The sequence below is a fragment of the Anomalospiza imberbis genome, chromosome 12 (genome assembly GCF_031753505.1).
Source record: "Anomalospiza imberbis isolate Cuckoo-Finch-1a 21T00152 chromosome 12, ASM3175350v1, whole genome shotgun sequence".
Lineage (NCBI taxonomy): Eukaryota > Metazoa > Chordata > Aves > Passeriformes > Viduidae > Anomalospiza > Anomalospiza imberbis.
In genome coordinates this window covers 11162013-11184202 of record NC_089692.1, presented here as the reverse complement: position 1 = coordinate 11184202, position 22190 = coordinate 11162013, and the positions used below count along the sequence as shown (strand labels likewise).

General features: G+C 41.4%; 1 long non-coding RNA gene across 5 annotated transcripts in view; it reads left to right on the top strand.

The window, feature by feature from the left end:
• LOC137481199 (uncharacterized) overlaps window positions 1-22190 on the top strand; it is a 260106-nt gene that overhangs the window by 147345 nt on the left and 90571 nt on the right. For 4 of the 5 annotated variants that reach the window (XR_011003400.1, XR_011003392.1, XR_011003393.1 and 1 more), the window contains one exon: window positions 8559-8649. This is a non-coding gene — a long non-coding RNA (uncharacterized lncRNA). Of the gene's footprint in view, window positions 1-878; window positions 899-8558; window positions 8650-22190 lie in introns of those variants that run through there. The other variant, XR_011003395.1, reaches the window with a different exon arrangement.

Sequence of the window (22190 nt, the reverse complement as noted above, 5' to 3'; positions counted from 1 at the left end):
TGAAGAACTGCATCCTTTGCTGGTGGTCTGAAAAGGGCAATTGCCATGTGATGGAGCCATATCTTGTCTTATCTTCTCTCAGAAGTGCTGCCTCTGGTTCTGCAAGGTCTTTCCTGGAAGATCCTGCTCATATGATTTCAGCATTAATTCCAGATGCATTTTCACTGTGATGGCAGTGGAAGTGCTATGTGAATTTTTCCATTTGCAGCTGAAGAAGGAGGTTGGGCTCAGGAGAGTAGATTCTCCTCTCCATTGCTGCTGAAAAACAGAAATAATTCAGCTGGAATGAGTGAGGTTCTTCCAGTGATAGCCTTATACCACAGAGATCAAAGTCTGCCCTTCTTCCCTCATATTCTAAGCTATACTTGAATGAATATGCAAACTGCATTTTTACCTTCTCTTTCCCTTCTCCTAATTCCCACTGTTGAAGTCCTGGCTTGAGCCACAATTAATATCCCCCTTCCCTCCAACACAAATCTTGCTTCCCTCCTGTCCTTCCCACATGAAAACCCCAGGCACAGTTTGTGTTTTCAGCATTATTAATATGTACATCTACAACCCAAATCCTGAAGCTTCACCCGGGGGCTGCCCATTCCCACTGTTGCCACCCCTCTCAGGGTTTGGCAGACAGGGCAGGCGGAGAGGGTGGCCTACGTGGATGCAAATGCACGGCGGTGGGCAAGCTTGGCTTGGGCTGGCTTGTTTGTTTGTTGCTGCTCTTTTTGCTGGCCTTGCTCATTAGAGCCCAAATCTCTGGAAAACATCTAGTATGATTCATGTAAACACCAAAGACAAGTATGATCAGACTCACTGAGGGGAGGAATAAAAAGTGGAGGGGAACAAACACTTGGCGGGGGACGGCTGCCCGCCATGGCCCAGCGAGGACTGGGAGTGAGAGGTATGCCAAGCAGCTCTTTGTCTCACATGCACATTAGGATAAGTAACATTGCTCCTCGCCATCTGTCTCTCTCTATGAACCTCTGCCTCGTTCCCATGTAATAAGAAGATTCATAGAAGTACCAGCTGTGACCTTACAGGAAAGCCTGAGAAACTTTGCCTTTTTCACCAGCACTGGGAGAGTGAGATTTGGCACCGATGAGCACAGTTGTGTGTAATTTTTTTGTTGTTGCTCTGTCGCCATCTCTTCCCCCAGCAGTTGTGCAGTGTTCATAGAAAGATGAAAGCCCCCATGGCAGTTCAGGAGAGGTTGCCAGCTGCCAAACATGAGTTTCAGTGGGCTGTTTTTTTATACTGCTCTCCTTTATTCACAAGGTGAGGAGGCTGTCAGATGCAGCAAATTCCTACTCCCTGCTTGCTGATGTGGGTCAAGAGGACCAAAGCAGTAGTGACCATATTTATTTATTAACCTGACACAAGGCATAGGGAAAGGCTGCCAGCCTTGGGGCTCCCTTACAGACATGGTGATGTGTTCCCCTGTGGGTTAAATATATAAATATGTGTGTCCCTGATGCCACATCCACAGGATGTTTGGCAGCTGAGGTTGCTGGCAGCTGAGCCCATGGGCACGAGCATGCCTGTGACTGTTGTAGGTGCCTGTGCAGCTCTGTTGCAGGTAAATTTACAGGGAGCTTTTCCATAAAGCAGCATTCAAGTCCTTCTCTTTCACACATTTGTGGCAGAGTAAACTCAAAATTCCCTGACCCATAAATTTCTGGTGACATCTGTGTGAATGACTCACTTTTAATTCAGAATCATGCTGAAAAATTAGGGTGAAAAGGTTTCAAAGCAAGAAAAATTTGCTTGTTTGGCTAATCAAAACCTTAAGTAAGTAATATATATGAATTTGGCCAAACGATGTAATTTAAACTCAAATTAAGCACTTCATCTTCAAATCTGGTTTTCATACAGTGAAAATAAATTTCAAATTTAAATGTTTCAATTTTTAATAGCAAAATAAGCACTTTTACTTTTGCATTAAAAATAACAAAGTGAAAATATTATCCACCAGGCTATCAAAGAAAATTGCAATAGATATAAATCTACATTTTTACTGTTTAAAAAGTGTGAAATAACAAGATTTCCACATTATAACTTTATTCAACTAAAATTCCATGTATATTTTTTTCTGGATAAAATAAAGGTAAGTTTTATAAAATAAAAAAACTAGAGAAAAAGAACTGGAAATTTCCCTCTTGAGCATCTACACTTCTTGGGAAACTCATTGTAACTGTATAAACGCAGTTCCTCTAAACTTCATAGTCGTCAATGTTGAGATATTTCAAAAGCAAGTCATCCTTAAAATTATTCAAAAATTTAGAGCAAAAGTTTATTGTCTCTCCTCCCTTTAAATTGTCATGCAGGAGGAACTTGGCTATTCACTGGGACTGTAGGAGTGTATGTCACTGAGGCACTTGAAAATTGCACCCAATATCAGCAAGAGCAGCAGATGGATCTGTCAGCTGTTTTACTGAAAATGGTGAATATCTTCCCTGGAACATTCATAAGTTGCCCGAGGCAAAATTTCACAGTGGAAAGAGTGAGATTTCTCTTTACATAACATTCCTAGTACTCACGAAAGTCGAGGTCCCCCCGCCCGTCAGATTAAAATACCCATGAAGCAGATGATGATGAATAGGCACAGCTGGGCTGTGAGGAGGGCGCTTCCAGGAGCCCTCGGCCATAGCCTGACCGCAGGCCATCAGAGTTGCAGCAAGCAGCAAGTGAACAGTGTCTTTAGAACTTACTTTTGTTGCTTATTTTCCCGTTCAGGTAGAGACTGAAGTAGGCTCTGATGGTGACTTTGTGCCTCTCTCTTTCCATAGGCTCTTAGCAGTAGAACAAGCAGAGTCTTCCTCACGTGGTCACCTCAAGAGCTGTACGGGAGTGTCTAACTCCCAAATTGGAGGTGTCCCAAGTCATGTGCCATTACATATTTACTGCCTTTGATTGATGATTTCCACATCTAAGAGGAGAGCTGATCACAGCTGTGGAGCTGTGGGGGAATCTGCTGAGCACGTGAACATATCTAGGTCCCCAGGTAGAGCAACTTTTGGGCCTCAGAGAAAGGGGCCGCTCTTCTCATTGCAGAGAGAATAATTTTAACAGTACACTTTGGCACATTTCCTATCCATTGGGAGAGTTCAAATTGTCTTACTGCAAATATTTATGGGCCGGATCCAGGGCCTTTTTTGTTGGGCTTTGTTTCAGATGGTATGAGTAAGAGCTGATCATGTTGGTGTTCACCAGAATAAAACAGTTCCCCTGAATTTGTTCCTATGTTTTAATGTTTGCTTATAGATACAGTGCAAACCTGGCTCTACATTATTCCATTGGAAATAGAGATTGCAGGCCCACAGCAACCTGTATTTAACAAAGGGTTATCTATCTGTGCTTTCAAGTTAATTTGTTATTAAGGCAAGGTGTGAAATTAAAATGCAGTAGCTGTCTCTGAATGCTCTGGAATAAGAATATATTTTGTTCAAAAGGATGTTAAGTGGACAGATGTCAAGTGAAATTTGGCCAGGTAAAGCTACTATAATAAAAGGACCTTAGGAACTGTTTTAAATAATATTTTTTTAAGTTTATTTTTTTATTACTTTTTTAAAATGCATTACAATGTCTGTAGCTAGAAATAATGTTTGAATTTCTCTTAACTTTCACAAAATTAAATACTTACTGCAAAAAGGAAATCAGAGGTATTTCTGAGAATGAGGTTTGCTGTGGGCCTTATGAGTGTTTGAAGTTGCTTGGGAAATTTGCATAAAAGCCATATAAGATTCCAGATACTTCTGTGGGTCTTACACAGTTTTGATAATTCCTATTCTGATGGCCTCGGAAATTATTGTTTATGATTTTGCATATTGCTATTGTAGGTAAAAAAGGAGAAACTATCATGTCTGCACTTAGGCCAAGGGGGATTTACATACAGTTTCCAAGGTTCAGCTCCAACTTTTGTTAAATCTTATCCTTGGAAGCCTGAAATATTCAGTGGCTTTGTAATCAGAAGCATTTCTACACCAGATTTTAACCTTTCCTATCCATTGAGCAAAAGTTATTTTAAACAAAATTCTAGACACTAAGTGGAAGATTTAAGATATTGGGCATCAGCTGTGTGAGATACAGACTCTGGGTCAAGTTTTGAACTCAAATTAATAGGGAAAGGTTTTGTATGATTAGTCTTAATGGGACCAGACTCCTTCCTAATTGGAGAGCTGTTGAGCAAGTGCTTGCATGTGAAGGGACTGCAGTCTGATTACTGGTAAATCAGTTGTGTCTTTTGAGCAGAAAGAAAGCTCTTGACTGAGGCTGCCATGAATTTCAGTTTATTTGAAATCTGATTGGAAAGTTTGTTATGTGACTCAGCCCACACAACCAAAACAACAGCAATTTCTGGTGAAATTCCTCCTAAGAGGCTTGGCTGTTTGTACTGTCTGTCATCTGCTATGGGATTAAGCTTTCTCAGGTGACTAAATGTTGAGAGGGTCCAGAGTGGGTGAGAACACCTACCAGGAAAGGCTGTGAGCAACAGCTCAGGCTGAGTAAAATAATGGGGTTTTGGGTATCTGTGAAAGCATGAAAAGTTTTAAGGCTTTCCTCTAGTGTCTTGTTTTCTCTGGGGAAACACATGGCAGGCTCTGCAAACAAAATGGATAATATTTTATGTTCAAAGCAGACATCTAATTGCATCTCCCAACCACTGGGCTAGAGCATATTTATGAGTTCTCTTCTGTAAGCCAGTGTACCACTCTCATTTACACATGTGTGAAGCACTGTGGTGCAGCCACCACATCCCTCTGCTCTGGTGTGTTTGTAGCAGGGACTCAGATGCACATGCCAAACTTGCTTGTAGTGTGGGTATAATAAAACAGAGGGAAAAACTCTAAACAAACCATTTGGAGCCTGATTTCAGCTCCATCTACACTAATCCAACTATTAATCAAGGAAAATTTCTGTTCCTTTGGGAACTTGTCCTTGTTGCATGCACGCCAAATGCAGGCAGAACAAAGAGGTTAGAGAATGAAGGAAAATAAGACCAAAGATCCTTGTTTTCCTATTTTTTGTTAGGCTTTTGTCAGAAAAGAAAACAAACCCTAATCCAAACACATAAATCTGAAGAAGTTTATCCTGATTCAGATAATAAATGCAGAGCATAGTAATGCACAATAACAAAAGGAATGACTGTTCATGCCACTGGATGCTTAGGATATTATCTATTGAGCCCATCTCACAGTCATCCAGGCTCTGAACCAGTCTTAGGACTAAGACAGTCACTGATGATACAGCTGCAAGTTTGATCCAGTTTGACCTTTACTTGCTGCTTTGCTGTGTAGTGTTGGACAGTCTAACTCTTCACAGGTAGCTGAGGATCATCAGAGGAATCTACAATTTCTACTTTCAGTTTGTTTCAAAGGGGTTGAATTCCTTTTTCTTCTGTAGTGAGAAGGATGGTGAAAAGCTGGGAATGGTCCTACTAGCATCAAAACCAGCAACAATATTATCCTGACTGACTGTGGCAAAACAAGCTACTTAATTAAATTTTTCTACCTTCCTATCTTCCTAGGGCCTATTCAAAAGCAGGTACTCAGAAATTTGTTACTCCCAGCTGACAATGTGAGCAGGTTTAAGTTATAGTGGAGTCCCATGTCACCAGCTGGGAGTGTGGTACCTTTGCATCCTCAGGGTTTGTTCTCTGCAGACATGGTCATGTTCCCTGCAGCAGCTTTGGTCTCTGAGCTGTTCACAAGAAGGATGCACAATCTCATGCAAATGGGTGGCAATATGGAAGTAAACATTTGTTTTTGAGCTTTATATACATTTTGTCAGAGTTATGGCAATAAACATGCCAGGAAAAATAGGCAAACAGTTGTAGCATTGAGAATTTTATGTTAGATTAGGAATCCAGATTCCAAATGGGATCCAATGGAAGAGGTATATTGTTGTGCTCATTCAGGAGAATAGCCAGACTATGTAAAATCTAAGAAAATAAATTCAGTGGCAGTTGTGAGCAATAAAAGAGTATTTTGTGAGTTGGACAAGGGAAAAAATCTATTACTAAGATCAGATAAAAATCAGTGTGCTGAAATCAAATGCATCCAGGACAGTTAAAGGATACATAAAGGCAGTTATTAGACAGGATGATATGGGGAGAAATGCAAAAAATATTAATGAGATGGCTTTTAATTTTCACTTTTGAGTGGTTATAACTTCAAAAGAAACCCACTGAAACAAAATAAAATGCTTCTCCCTCATGCTAAAGTGATTTGGCCTTAGGTGCCCGTGTTCTTTTAATAATTTTGTCCTCTGGAGGGTTCAAGTCTTCCTAAAGCTCACTCCAGGCAGCCACTCAAGCTCATTCACCTCAATGATTAGCGGGAGGCCTGCGGTGCACTGAAATGTTATAAGGAGCCTATCAAGGAGCTCATCGCCAGCCAAACAGATTCCTGCCTTGGCAGCATTCCTCTTCCTGGGTTGTGAGATAAAAGGAGGATGGGTAAAGGTAAGCATTTCAAAGCAGGCAATTTGGGTCTTAAAATATTTGGTGAAATTATTCAAGAATAGTTCATTCATGTGGAAGTAGTGTCTGTGTATTGCTGTCCAGGTCAATGAAATCTGAAGTCTAACAGTGGCCAAGCAGGTAAAAACTGGCTGTGGGCTTCCTCAGCTACATACCTGGGGCCTCTGAGCTTGACACAGTGAAGTGTGTGGGGAGAAGGATCAGGAACTCACAGACTTTCTGGAGTCAGCTCTACTGCAGTTTTGAGTTGGACAAAACTCCCCAGTGTCTTCAGAAGATGACAGCATCTACTTCAGGAGTGCTGACATGCCTCTGGGATCTCAATCTGTTCAGGCTTAGGAGCTCCTTCCTTCCCATCTGCCCACCCTGTGCCAGCGGCTGGCCTCCCAGTCAGCCCAGAGCTCTTCCCTACCACAGCAGAAACGAAATGATGGCAGTGGGCCACCAGTCCCAGGTGGATGATATATTAAATATTGGCTGTTCTTTCAACACAAAACTAATGTTCAAACATCCAAGTTTTCAAAATGGTTGAGGTCTGGGGTAGCAAGAGGCGAGGAACCTGCCAGCTGTCAGCTGTGCTGCAGTCATGCCAGCCAGGGATTTTGGCAGAAGTCTGCTGCTGTGTTTGAACACACCCAGTGTGTGTTGGGTGACAATGCAGTTCCTTCTGGCTGGTTTTTCAGGGCCGATAACATAAAGCTGTTTACAGGGGCTGAACACTTTCAAAACCAGCTCCTGCTTAGGGCATGGCTAATGACCCCTCATCCTGAGCAGGCTGTGAGTGCCAGCAGGTACTGACCACATTTCTGAAGCCCATAGGGCAAAGCATGGAAATCTCTGCTGAGCATCTGTATAAGGACTAAATGCAAACATTTGTGGAGGCTTAGCAGGTCCTGTTCCTGAGCATCTGATTCTTTGTTTAAGACCTGTATGCCAAGTTGTCACGTGTAAGGTCTCAGGTTTCAGTAGCTTATTGAAAAGAAGGTGCTGAGGAAAGGTTGCTAGTAAAGATGCTTTCTTCAAGTTGAGAAGGAAAGGTACAAGAGCTGGGCTTTCAGTGGGATTGGTTGCTAAGACTTTGGCAAGTGCAGGCAAGCTGAGATTGTGTTATCATTTCATGCAGTGTGGTAAATGTTTTAGACTTAAATTGTAGAGATCATTATCTGCAAGCCGAAAATACTTGTTGATATGCCCTCACTGAATGGACATGTCTGCATTGAAGTACAAAACAACCCTCCTGGGATGTATTATCTCCAGCTTTGAAGGTGAATGAAAAGGTGAATAATCTATTGGACTAGCAGTCGTTTGGAAACCATGATACATGTAGTTTATGGGAAATAAAAAGTGAGTTTCTGTGTGTGTAGTGACCGTGGGCAATTAGGCAATTCAGTGTGATTCATATTGTTATGGAGAATTTCTTAGTTTTTTGAGGAAATCGGGTATGGACATCTGCCATCCAGTAAAGGAACGGGAAACACACATAACTGGTGTTAATAAGTTTCACCCACGGGTATTTGAAAGTCTGTTTGACAGAACCTGCAGAAGTCCAATGCAGGCAGATCTCTGAGGCCTCTGTGAAGCTGGGTCATGCACCACGTTGGTGCTGGACTAGCATGAGCAAGCTTGCACTCAGCACAAGAGAGCAGGTGCAGAAATGTGAATCCATGTGCCATTCCCCTCTCTATGCAGCAAAGGGACTTCTTTGGTGGACTGGGGAAAAGAAATTGAGCTCCATCTTCAGTGTCAGTTTGAATCCTATGTTTGTTTCCTGCCATTTTGCTGCTGGATTCTGCAGCATGCTGTGTGATTTTACCGGGCTCATGAAATGTACATACTCCAACTTAAAAATCTGCGTGTTCCCATCTGTACCCTGAGGATATTTCAAAAGGGGAGATTCAGAAACTGAGGAAAAAAGGTTTCCTGAATTTTACAAACTTTTTCCTTTAAGTGCTTTTTTTACACTTGAGTGACACTTACGAATTACTTACACTATCCACTATAATTTAATGCGTTACACAATAAAGAGTATCTGCTGTTCTTTGTGTATTTCAATACCAATGCTTTCCTTATCTATTTTTCCCAGCTTGCCATTTCGTGCAGTAGAGGTTCTGTCATGTGATATTACTCTGCACAGAGGGAAGTTGGAGAGCCCTGCACGCTGCTTTACTCCACTGGTAAGCAGTCAGAGGATTTGCTTTGGTCATAAATGCAGTTCTGCAATGTGCGTCTCTCCTCTCTCTCGCATGTTCAACATGGCATTTCAACAACTGAAAATTCAGTGGTTGTCAGCTGAATCAGAATTCAAATTAAAAGCTTGTGTATTTGTTTGGAATATTTTCATCCCAATACTGCTTTGTAGGAATTTCAAACTACACTCAATTGTAAATACAGGTGTGCAATTTCTGTTAATATCATGGAGGACATTATTTGCATGCTGGTAGATTGTATTTCTTGTCTTCTAGATTTTATTGTCTTCACACAAGCTTGGTGTAGTATTTTTTACACTCTTTGAGACCTTTACAAAATTAGGAACTGTTGCTGCATAAATATTAATGTTTTATACTGCTGTATATATATTATCCAAACACCCAACTGTTGTGTTACAGACCATACCTGCATACATCAGTTACCTAATTCCTAGCCCTGTGCCTCTGTACCTGTTTTGCTATTCTTCTGAAATACTTTGCAAGAGGAAAGTAAAGTAAGAGATTAAGTGCTTTATTTTGTTTTGTCCTTTATCTTTGCCTTCACTTGGCAGTTCAATCCCTCTTCATATAGTTAACTAAAACAGCTTTCTATCTGTATTTGGAAAGAAGTCTAGGCACACAATTTTTAAGTGGTGTAATAATATAAGAAAAATCCATTTCTTATGTTCCTGCAATACTTGAGCAATTCAATTTTCCTTCCACCCTCTCCCCCTATATTTTTCCAGTGTCTTTAAATTCAGATAAAGGTTTGGGCCCCTTTCCAGGACCTGGACTTCTCAATAATGGGTGTGATTTGTCTCATGTGGGAATCCTGAATAAAATTACCAATAACATACTTACATTCAATTAAATGTTTCAACATACACATCATTTAGTCACTCAGTAGGGAAATGCTGTCAGCCACGTTCAAGGAATGGCAATCAATATATGCTCACTAGTAACATGTCTGAAAATATCAAAACACTGTAAGGAGCTGGATGGTGGAGATGGCTTTGTCTTAGTAAATTGTAGTCTGAGATCTTCACTTAGCCCTAATCAATTCCTGTCCCGGCTGTTCAAAAGCAAACTGTGGAGTGCTTTAGTTGGTAGTGACTCAGTGTCAGAAATCATGAAGTGCCTCTTTCTTGGGAGAGAAGCAATCTGGATGCAATCAGAGAATGAGCAGGATGCGTTGTCCCATTGACACAACATTGAGAAAAAAAGTTACATTGAGAGAAAAAGAATCACAATCAGATCCAGGGGTGAGCTAAATGGGTGTTTTCACCTCTTGAAATGTCACACACTGACACAGGCAGGGTAATACTGTAAAAACAAGCAACTCAGCCTGTTCACAGAAGGGAAGTTTCAGAACTGTGCATGCCTATCAAGGAGATGTGAAAGGTGACCTGAGATTCCAGCAAGTTATTCTGTGCAGGAAAACACTGAGCTTTGGCTGTGGAAAAGTTGTGAGTGCCAGGGGAGTCCAGTGTTCTGGGCCTACAGAGCTTCACTTGAGCCCCTTTACCCTGCAGAAGGGTTGGCAGGTGGGAAAATGGGGAAATCTGGGTGTGCTCACAATCAACATGCTGAAGGCAGCATGGAGCAGCAGGCAACTCAGAGAGGTGACAGCAGCATCTGTCTGGAGCCTTTAACCAGTCTGACCCACTAATGCTGCATGTAGGCACCCTTTTGGCCAGTGCTGAGAGGAAAAGGAAGATGAAGCTTTTTTGTGCTTTTCCTTTAGATTTGGAGGTCAGGCTGCACTTGCATTTGAACACTGGATATATTTGAGTTGAAACATGGGTATAGACCAGCCTATGAAATACTAGATAGACACTGCCCAATCTCTGCCATGTGAATAATTTGATTAATGTCTGCTTCTTTCCCTAATAAATTCGTCTCCTGCCTCCCAGTGAGCAGGTAAGGTGTGAACATAAAGTTGCTTTTATGGCTGCAATAAAATGACTAAGATGACAAATGTGGGTGAGGATCTGTCAGAGTTCCCAAAAGAGACAGTACCAACCAACCTGATTTCCTCAGCTATGAATACTCAAGTCAGACAAATGTATAATGCATCCAGCTCTCCGTAAGGTCTATGTGCATCTTCCATGCTGGGACTACACTCCAGGATTTTGAAGTTTAGACAGTAGCTGCTCTATTTCTGATTGTCTTGCACTTGCTAAAGAGAAGCTCAATAGCAACAGGATTAATTAGAATTTTTGCCCTGGGAAAGAAACAGATCACAACCAGAACAGTAGAAAACCTTTTGGAATAAGTATTATTTCATTAAGGAAAGATCTAAAAAAATCAGAAACTGGTATCTTTTTCTGTACAAACTGAAATATGACCTGAGAAACAGTGCGATTTTGTAAGTTTGTTGAAGTATATGTGTGTATGAATGGCTTGAAACAAATTGATGGATGGAAAACTAAGCATGTGGAGAAATCAAAAACAGCAGAAAGATTTAAGCACCCTGTATGATAAATACTACTACTGCAGAATGAAGCAGACTTTGCAGATGTCTTTGGTGTTTTATAATATGTCCAACTATAAAATCTCTAAGAAAAAATATAATTTCTTCATCTGCCCTCCCTTCACTTTCCTCTTTTCTTTCCCTACAACTCAGTGGTACTTTCATTGGGGGAAGAGCCTGGATTTAGACACATTAATTGAAGGTTACACAGTTTGCTCCACTTGCCATTTCAGGAGGATGCATTAACATCCCACCTGGCAGTGCTGTTTACAAGCAATTTTGCAACCTTTCCATTCTGCTCCCTTATTTTTGTTAGGCGCAGTGTAATGATGCCATATGACATTTTGAGTGTGAGTTGATATTCTCTGCGGTACCTCCTCAGGCCTGTTATGCTTTGGGTGTTTGCATTGCCTGTTCTGACACCCACGCACAGTGTGGTTATTTTCATTTGTGACTGAATGCAAGCTGTACTCTGGATGTCACAGGAATATGTTTAGAGCTTCCATTGATCTCTCAACTACAAATAATCATTATAGCTGCAAAACAAATAGTGGATCAAAACTGTGGGAACGTGGCCCAGAAGACGCTGCTCACTTTTCCTTCTGAAATGCATGATGTGCAGGCTGAAGGTGTAATATATAAATGGCTGAAAGGATTTTAGCAAGAAATCAAGACAGATTACCATAAGGCAAGAACTGATTGATAAAAAATTAGCTTAATGTAATTGGTTCTTTGAAAGAAAAGGATAAGAAAAAGGTACAGGCAGGCATGGGAAGTTGGTTGGACTGTGGGAGTCCTCAGTGCTCTCTAAATCCCCTACTGTAGCTTTGACTAAACACAGAGGTTTACTTTTCAATGCTGTTGCTTTGCAGAAAATGCACAATTTGCCTGTTCCACTCCAGAGATGGCTGCATCCTCTGTAAAGAGTCTGAGGGATTTATAGACATGTCCCATGTTCTGTGGGAATTACATGTAAAACTTGTTCTTAGGTAGTTGTGTAATTGCAGGTACTGGTGAGCAAGGCATGGTTTGGAAGCAGAGAAGTAAATGAGATATCAAGATGAGTTAGTTATTTGCTGGGAGAAACATGTGCTTGGGATGAGAGTTTTATTTGAATTTTTAAATCAAAATTATATTAGATTGCAGCATCCAGGTTTCAACATCCTGCATTCCTGCACTCCTTGGTCTTAGAAGAAAGGAAAATTTGCAAGATCTTGTCAAATATGAATGCTGTTTTTATGGGAAGAAAGGTGATCCGATGCTTCCCTGAAAATTCTGGTTCACCTCTTTTACTTGCACAGCTTCCTGGGTGTAATCCTGGGCAAATCACAGGGAGCATGTCTGTGACCACAGTGGGGATGGAGCTGCCTCTTGCACTGCTCCCTAGCATGTAGACAAGCCCTGCTGAGAGTCTGATTTCATAAAGAGCCCAACTTGAAGCCAGCCAGGCTCATGTCTGTGAGCATGAGCTGTCACAGCTGCACGTTGCCACAGAGGATGAGGTTAGGTCAGCTTGGAGAGCCCGCTCTTGTGCTGCTTCAAACAATCCACTCTGTCCTTAATGTCTCTCTGCTTATTCTTCCCTCTGCAAAATAAATTTCACTTCTTCCAGGAGGTCTGGATAAAGGCATTGACAGGATATGGTGCAGGTAGCCACTGCAGTACTGGGGAATTATTTATATATCTAAGGGTTTTTTTGAGGCAATTGCTCGCTGAAGCTTGTCCTTACAGAGCCAGGAATGATTTTAGGTCCTTCCTAGCAGATGATCTGGTGTTCCTTAGAAACTGTTGGTTTATGTGATTAAAATAATTGTTCACAATGATCCCTGTCCAGCAGAAATATGTGGGACATAAGCAGCCTTATCTGGCAGCAGTGTGCAGGGGAGCACACGGTCCGTGGCCCTGCCAGCTCTGTGCTGCTGGCCAAGCCCTTTCTGCAGCAGTGGTGTGACAGCTAATGCTGGCAGTGGTGTATCAGTAGCACTGCTCTGTCTTTGAAAAGTGGGGGAAATGTTAATTCTGGAGTCCATTCCATCATATCATAACTGGTTTGGGATAATTATTGAATATGCACAAGAGCAGCCTTTTTTTTTTTCCCTGCAAATGAACTGTGGTTGGTGTCATGCTATTTTGGTTTTGTTTTCTGCTTAACATTCCACTGTAAGTGCAGTTCCTCTGAGGCTTGAAGTGAGACAAAACTGAACCAAAGTGACTTTGTTTTCTCTGTGTCAGAGGATGGACACTGAGTGATAATGACATATTTTGCATGTGAGTAGCAGGTGCGAGACCAAGTGTCTACTGCGGATTAAAGTAAATATGGGGTTTTTTTCTATATTTAACTGATATGTGACAAAGAAACAATGTTTTAAATGTCACTTTCCATGGGTTTTTTGTGTGTCTGTAATTATACATTCTAATGTGCCAAGTAGCTAGTCACTGAAGTTCAAATTTACATAGTAAAGTTGTGCATAACAAGGCAAACAAGATACAGTCTAGCATTCATCTCCATGCATCTGGGCTGCCTCCACCCAGCAGTTACACTACCAACAAATGAATGTTTTCTGCTTTCTTGAGTTCACATAAATAGCTGTAAATTCCTATAATTAACTATGATAAGTCACTCCCCACTAATAAAACAAAGACGTGTTTGTTTATCGGTTGTACTTGCATCCACCACTCTTAACATTACAGTGTCGACTGATGTTTTTTCACTGTGTTAAACAAAGCAGAAATATTCCTGTTGGGCAATGCCAGAGTCCCAGGAGCAGCCTCAAAAGCACAAACACCAGGCTGTCGCCTGCTGAATGCTCCATTTCTCTGCTGAAGGCTGCTTCTTTTCCCTGCCTCTTTCTGCTCCAAAGACAGAAATGTTTAGGTGGGGAGTTGTGGCTTTGGGGAGCAAGGCACGGCTTGGAAACAGGGAAGTAAAGGCAACTGAGATATTGAGTTAATCCTTATAAGGCCTAAAAGTAAAGCAGGTCCTAAGAACCTCTGTTTTTCCATGTATCAGGACCACATTTAATCACAGGTTGTTTCTAGCAGAGCTGCTCCCAACTTTGCTGCCTATATTATTTTTTCTGATATTTAACTGGATGGTGATTTATCACAACTAGGTAGTGATATAAAAAATACTTGTAATGCTTTTCCTCTGAAACCTGAATTGGGTTTTGGGTGGGGTTTTGAGGGTGGTTTTACGGGCATTTTTTGTTTGTGTTTTTTTGGGTTCTTTGAGGCTAAGGACACAAAATCTTGCCCCAGAAACTCAATTTTCTTCCCAATTCTGTTTTTGCTTTTTAAGCCTACTCTCAGGGCCTAGTGGAAAGTCTGCTTCACTTAATTCTTATATACATAAGAATATCTGCTGCATTTTGGGGCTGTGCTCAGGTTGCATCTACTATGACATGACTTTTTTTCCCCAGCTTTCAATGTCTCAGAAGCAATACATTTTAAGAGATGCTGACCACAGAATTAAATTAGGCACCCAAATTACAACTTCCGTAAGATACTAAAAAGGCAGAGGTAAGATGGTAGGAAATATAACAGTGACAGTTTTGTTTTGTCTAAATTTTCCATGAAGAAGTATTTCATAAGTTATGTCGAATTGGAAAGCTGGTCATATATCTTTCTCTGCATGGAAAAAAAAAATCCTCTGTGGGCCACAGATTACATGGGAGTGGGTGTGCAGTAGTGGCAGGATGCAGGATGCTGGCAGTCAGAAATTGAGGTCATTCTGTGTGGCATCTCTATACCATCTTCTTCCCAGCATGTGGGCCTGTAAGTTGTATATTATGAATACAGTAAAGGATTTGCTCTCTAAAGACAACAGCTGTAACTCAGAACTTTGTATCTGCTGGCTGGAAGAGGTTAATAGTTGACCATATGAGATAGGAAGGGTACTCAGAAAGTGCCTTGTGAAATTTGGGCCCACTGATGGTTTAGTGGTTGCTAATCATGAACAAAGTATGGAAACATTTTCCTTCTAGCTGGTCTCTTTGGATAGTAAAAATAAGTCCTCCCCTTCATACTTTAAAGCAGACTATATGTAGCTGCTTCCTTTCTTATGGATTTTGTTATACATAATTACCATGCATGAACAGCACGGCACATGGATTATACAGCAAATTCTGTTTTAGCCATGCAAACTCCCAGTGACACTGTGGGCTCTAACAGCTGGGAAGATGTGATTACAGACTTTCATGTTAATATTGGGTGCCTTAAAGACTGCTGAAGCTTGTTCCCAGGTCAGCAGAGCTAGCACAGACTAGTTAAGGCTTCACTAAAACAAAGAAATAGTGTAGAGGATTTTCTGTGAAAAATAGAAAAAATAAACCCATCAAGTTTATTATAATGCTGAAAGAGTTAGTTCTTAAATCTTTACCCCAAACCAAGGCACAAGTCACTCCTAGATTCCTAGGCTGTCCTTATTGCTTGGCCTCTTCTGAATAAATTACTTAGTTAGTTATTACTCAGTACTGATATTTACAGGCTCCAGAACTAGTTCTGGCCTCACTGTATTGATCAAGTACTGTGTATAACCTGTGGCAAGAGATGTAACAAGTTGTATTATTTTGAATAAAGACAAGAGGGTAGAAGATTATTCCTAATTTCACATTGAGAAACTGAGGCACAGGGAAATGTGGTGACTTGCCCCAGAGAGGCTCCATCCACCAGAGATTGCTGCTTCTCATGCTGGAAGGGTGTCTGGGGTGCAACTGCGTGTTGCTGAGCTTTTACATTCTGTAATGGGCAGAGTCAGTGTGTGGAGCTCAGCCTGAAGCTGACTACTCTGTTTTTAAATAGAGCTTATCTTCCTGAAATAAATGCAGTTTCCCCTCTCACTCTTCTCTAAGCAACATATTGATAGATCAATGGAATTTTTCAGCTCAAAACTTTGTCTTTGGATAAAAGCAGTCAAAGGGGTTGTTTAGAATTTCTGCCTTTTATTTTAAGTCCTGGTTTCATATTCTTTCCAGGAGGGAGGATAGAAACACAACAGTTTGGAAACATGAGCTTTTTTCTCTTCCCAACTCTAGGTTTGCCCTAGGACCAGCCTATTTTGCATGAGCTCAGTAGAGCTGTAAAAGGAAGAACTAAGAAAAAGGCCAATAAACAATAGAGTATAGCAAAAATCCACTTAAAATCTTACAATTCAGAATACCACAGAGCCTCATTTGTCTGTAATCCTGCTCTATTTAATGGACCCCCTTGCGTCCAATTCTCCTTGTATTTTTATTAATCTCTGTGATTCTCCCTAATGATCTTGTTATAAAGACATCACATCACATGGCACAAGGACAATGCACATAAAAAGTTAAGAATGCATTTAACTACCAGCCATTGATTAGTGTTCTTGATGAGCTTAAATACTACCTAGGAAAGGCTTTCTATCAAATGCAATTGGCTGCAAATGCATTAAGCTTAATGAAAGTCAAGATTTGGGTATATATGAATATTTTTCCTAAAAGGAGGTGCCCTTGCCATGAGAATATGAGCACTTGCTATCCAGCCTTCTGCCCCAGTGGAAAGGGGTGGCAAATGGCAATGTCTCTGACCCCACCCCCAAAGCTCAGCCCCAATTCCCATTCCACTTAGTTTGCTATAAATCAGGAGAAATACTACTGGTGTCAGTGAAATTAAACAGGTCCTGATAGTTCTTGTGATCTGCTGATGCAGAGGAGATGAAAGATATCTGTTGGTGTAGTCTGGGAAAATGTCAATCTGAGGGATCCAGCAGGAGATTTTGGGAAGGGAAATCAGCCAGGTATTCTGCAGATCATTGAATTCACCAGCAGAATCAGGTACAGAGGCTAAGTGGTAGTAAAAAGCTTCAGCAGACCTTTCCAGGAGTTCAGGTGGGATGTGTGTAGTGTCAGGTGCTCCATGTTAAGCACAGAGAGCACTGTGTGCTGAGAGAAGGATTTTGTCCTTCCCATGACCGCTCTGTTGTGGCAGTGAGATAAGCTACATCCTGCTAAGTGTGCATATGAAACCTTAGTGCAGAGCAAGAACATGCTGCAAACCCAGGTATTGGCCTGCCATGAGCAGGTACCAAGTGCACAGAGCCAACCCCCAACTTGCAGTTTAACCACAAGAGCCTGCTTCTTCGCTTTCTTTAGAGACAGTTCCAGAAGGACTCCAGAAGCTGCAATGTGTGAATCCACTGTCATCTCTTCCTGGACTGTAGTGATGTCTTCAGCTTCCAAACTTGTTCTTTTCTGCTCTCCAGACTCATTTAATTTACGATAGTTTGAATACTGGTTACCACGTGTATTTTGTTTGGCACAATTTATTCAAAACCTTTCCATAAAACTAAAAATGTAACACACTGAATAAACTACTCCATTACCCAAAGAGAAGAACTTATTACTGAAACTCAGGAAGGTATATTGAGAGGTATTAATTTTAACTTCAGCTTCTGTCATAAAATTCTGAAAAACAAAAAAATCTGGAACATGCAATTAAAATAATTGTAGGTGTGTGGATGCCTGCCTCCAAGCAAAGAATTTAATAATACATTAAAACCCTTATTTTTGATTCTAGCAAAATATACAATTATAGCCATACAAGCTGCCATTGCATCACTTCTTGGCTTCATGGAGGAAACTTCACCTACTGCTATTTCTACTACATGCCAAGATATTCTTACAATTCTTACTTACTTTAACAGGGCAGTGTGTTCTCCAGTACACTGAACTGAAAATGACACACACTTTCCTAGTAAGATGGTATTTACTATTGATTTATCTTGCCCTAGAGAGTTCTGGTTAGCATTCCAGTGATAATTGACCCTGCTTTTTTTAACTCTTTCAGAAGTGCATCTTTATTTCCAGCAGTGCCTTGGTACTAGAAGGCATTGAAGTGCTAGTTCAGACAATAAATTTGCAAATGACTGATTCACAGTCTATTCATCATTTTCAAGATTTATAAGAAAAAATAGAAGTCTCAGGATATGATTAATTAGCTCATTAAAGTAACAGAGAATGTTCAGATCTAGATTAGGGAGGAATTGTCATCTGAGCTTCCTTAGTACTTTGTTATACTGCAAGCTTACAATCAGTGAGCATTTCAAAGTCATGCTTTTCCAGAAGGATGCTAACAGGCATCCTTCAAACTATACCTCTTCCAGTGTAAACAGTTAACACTGCCTATACCAGAAGAGGTATTGTTTCTTCACATTCCTAAAGATGCAGTGCAAATGAGCAGTCTTGTACTAGTCTCATCCCTTGAAGGTTCTACTGCCATTTCACCAAGATCCCTGTTTGCCCTAAAGCCTTCTAGATTGCAAGGGTGTAATGAAAAGCAGCACCTCTGTCTACAAATTATGCTTTGCCAGGAAGACTTGAATCTCTTAAAATGAAATTTGAAGTATTCCCATTTCAAAATCATGAGTTGAAAGATCTTCCAAAACAATAACAGTCTTGTGATGGTAACTCAGTATTCTTTGTCGTTATTGCAGAGCTACCACATGGTTTGGGGCATTTACTACAGAGATGGGACAATGTGCATCCCCTGCTTTCACCTAAAGGATGTCAGGAAGATGAAATAGAAAAATTCACTATTGATTTGTGGCATCAAAAAACCTTTATTGTTGAATTATTGTTTGGGTATGATAGTTCTTAGTGTTGTTCTTTCTCTGATCTTCCTTTTTACAAGAACTGTATAGCCATTTCTATACATTTGAGCGACCTAGAGACCATGCCCCAAGTGACGTTGCACCCCCAGAGTCTCCATCTATAATTTTGTCATCACAAGTGGACGTGTAGGGCTAAGAACAACCCTAAGAGTCGTTTTTAGTTGACTTAGTCTGGAGAGAAGGAGTACATATAAGACTTGATCTGTGTGTGAATACAGTCAGTTGTGCGCACCTAAACCTCTAGTGTAGTTATCTGTGTGAGGGTTAGTAACTCACTCTTCCCCTGGACTTGGGGCTGAGGAGTGCACCAGAGCCCAGCTGAATGCTCAGGCCAAGTACCAGTACCTGGCATCCAGGAGAGCCCATCCCTGGGGTGCAGCTCCTGTCCTCTGCCCCAGCCACTCTCCCCACCTTTCCTCAAAATACTTTGGTATCTCCTACTTCTGGCACACAACAAATCATGTTCACATCATTCTTTAACTTTTCCCATTGCCACTGTTCCTTGCTAGGTTTTGGAAATGCTGACTTCTGAATTAGTTAGATTATTGATTCCTTTAGAAATGGCCTTGGTAAAGGGTGGTGCTTCTGTCACAATTGCCTCTGGTTTGTATGCTGGCAGATCCAGGCATGAGTATGATATTATTCCTGCTGTGCCCTCCCACACCTGGAACCACATCTGGATGAGTTTGAAACAGCTGCACTAAAAACTTAGAGGACTTTACTCTTTATATGACTATGTTGGTCCCAGGCCCTTAAACACTGTAGAAGTCTAGGTCTTGGCTCCTAATAGAAGGATTAGACATATGACTTCTTTTGAAAGTAGAATATTTATACATAGGCCACTTTTTTCAAAGGTCTAATATCATCCCATTCTTTGGAGACTGTGGAGCATTGACCCTGCTTGAGTGAAATCTAAAAATTGCAAATGTCTCAGACAAGTTATTTTCTGCTCAGTGCTGTTGACATACAGAACTGCAAAGTGTTGCTTTGCCAGAGAGGAAGAGGAGGTGAATGAGACCTGGAAGACACTTGTGATTATCCTATAGCTCTGCTCTTGCCCCAAGGAACAGGATTCCATTTCCCTCAGCAATGCCCTTCTTCATCATACCATGCTTACTTGACTAATCCCAGAAGTGGCAGACATAAATACCTGTAATTAACACTGACAGTTAATGCTTGTGATGTGACAAATGATTCCTCCTGCCTCCCTCTTGAAGCAATCCAGTAATTATCCTGATCCCTATTTTGTGTAATCACAGTATGTGCCACTCATTTGCCCTCCTAACCAAAAGCAACCTTCAGCAGTGGTAATGCACACAGGGTTGCATCCATGCTCAGATCACCCAGCTGCCAACTTACAACTTCTGTGTGATAGCACTGCTGTGCTGGTATTTAAAACACAAAACCATGGTTTAAGGGATGGGACAAAGCAAGGGCAGAGCCTCCATGCAGGTTTACTGCTGTCCTCAGCAGAGACAGCAGTTACTGGCCCAAGAAACTGCCATGAGAGGTCTCTAGCCCACTGGGCTGCTCCTCCCCATTCATTCCCAGCCCAATTTCCTGACTCATTGCCATCAGTGTGCCCACACTGCAGCCTCCATCATCAAAATGGGGCTGCTTGATAATTGCCCTTGTCTGAAGAGGAGGGAGCAGGAACAACAGACACCAGCTCTGCCACTGAACCTGACACATCTTGCAGCTGCACTCAGAGTTCTGCCTCTCTCATCCTCACCTTAACTTTCAGGAGGAGGTGGGTCAGGCAGTGAAGGGTTAATGTGGAAAAGCAAAGCAGCATTGCTCCCAGGAGCTCACCAGAGGTGACAGGGTAGCTTGCTGCACTTCCTTCAAATATTGGCAAGATGGACTTTTTAAATGCAGGTTATGTAATGTGTTTGGGGACTATTTAAAGTAAATGTTATTGACAGCCATTACATCTGGTAGTATTAGTAAGTATTTAGGGAATTTTTTTAAAGGTGAAGTATTGACAGGAAAGGTTGTAACAGCTACTTCTGGGCCATTACAATTTATCTTCTAAATCAGTCTGGGTTTATGGTTCACTGACATGTTTCACCCTATTACCTACTAAAGGGTGGTTAATGACAATGTGTGGCTACACATGATACTAGAGCATGTGTGACACAGCACATCTAGGATGCAAAGGCCTTGCAGGGAAGTGCATCTCTGAGGGAAGCTGTTCACAGCAGATCTTTGCAGGGCTGCGTCTTAATAGCTACATAATAGAATAGAACGTTGAATTCCACCTCTCACAGTGATGGCTTAACTTGAAAATGGGTCAAATTATGATGAAACTTGTGTTTAGGACAAACCTGGGCATTACAAACTTCCATACAGTACATGGAGGCAAGAGCTGCAGGGGCTGTGAGTGGCCTGGCCATGCTGACTGGGGGAAGCACAGGCTGGCACTGCCTGTTGCTGTGAGATGCAGAGGTTTCTCTCAAGGGCAGTCCTTTCAATTCAGCCCCAGATTAGTCATGAATAGAGGTCATTTTAGGGTTATTTGAGTGTGTGGGTAAAAGCAGTTGGTTCCAAACAGTGAAGTCCCAAATAGCATTCACCTCGACAGGAGTCCTTATGCACGGCCTTGTTGGAAATGTTTTTGGAAAGAAGAGAAAATAAGGACACAGCACTGTCCAAAATAACTTTGGTCTGTAAATAATCTAAGCTTGGTGTCTTTATCCTTGCTGGTCATATTCTGCTCACCAATACTATTCTCAGATATTTTCTTCTTTTGCATTTCTTTGTTATTGAAATTAAAAACAATTCATATACACCTGAATTAATCTATTTCCTGCTGAAAGGTATTTTCTTCTTCTTTATCCATACATCTGTTTAGAACTGGGATTTCCTTCTCCCTTCCCAATTTCAAACATCTCCAAAAGAAAACAGATGTGGATTCACTTGCCCATAGAGAAGCCTCACCTTTCCAACATGAGCACCACAGACTTTTACACACATATAGTGGTTGGCCCAGGTGTTTACAACAGTGAAGCTTTGCCATGAAAACAACATTTCATTCCCAAGGTACAGATGTGCCTTGCCATCTCTTTTAACTTCTGACCACCAATTCTAGAGACTTCTTCTGGAGGCCAGCAGCAATGAGGCTGATTTACGTCTAGTCCTGTCTCTTGTTCTTTCAGCATTGAGCTACTTTTTCACAACCATCTTTGAAATTGCCAGATACTTCCCTTTAATCCTGCTCTTGCTCTCCATTCCTGTAGCTTGGTGGAGTTGTTTTCCACAGAAAGCCAGCCTGCTGTTGGGATGCAGGGCTGCTTTGGGCACTGTTCCCTCCTCCTTCTGTTTGCCCTCGGTTTTCCGCAGCGCAGCCAGAGCCATGCAGTCCCTCAGTTAACATTTACACTGCAGTCAGCATCCTGTGCCCCGGTCTATTTTCTGCAGACA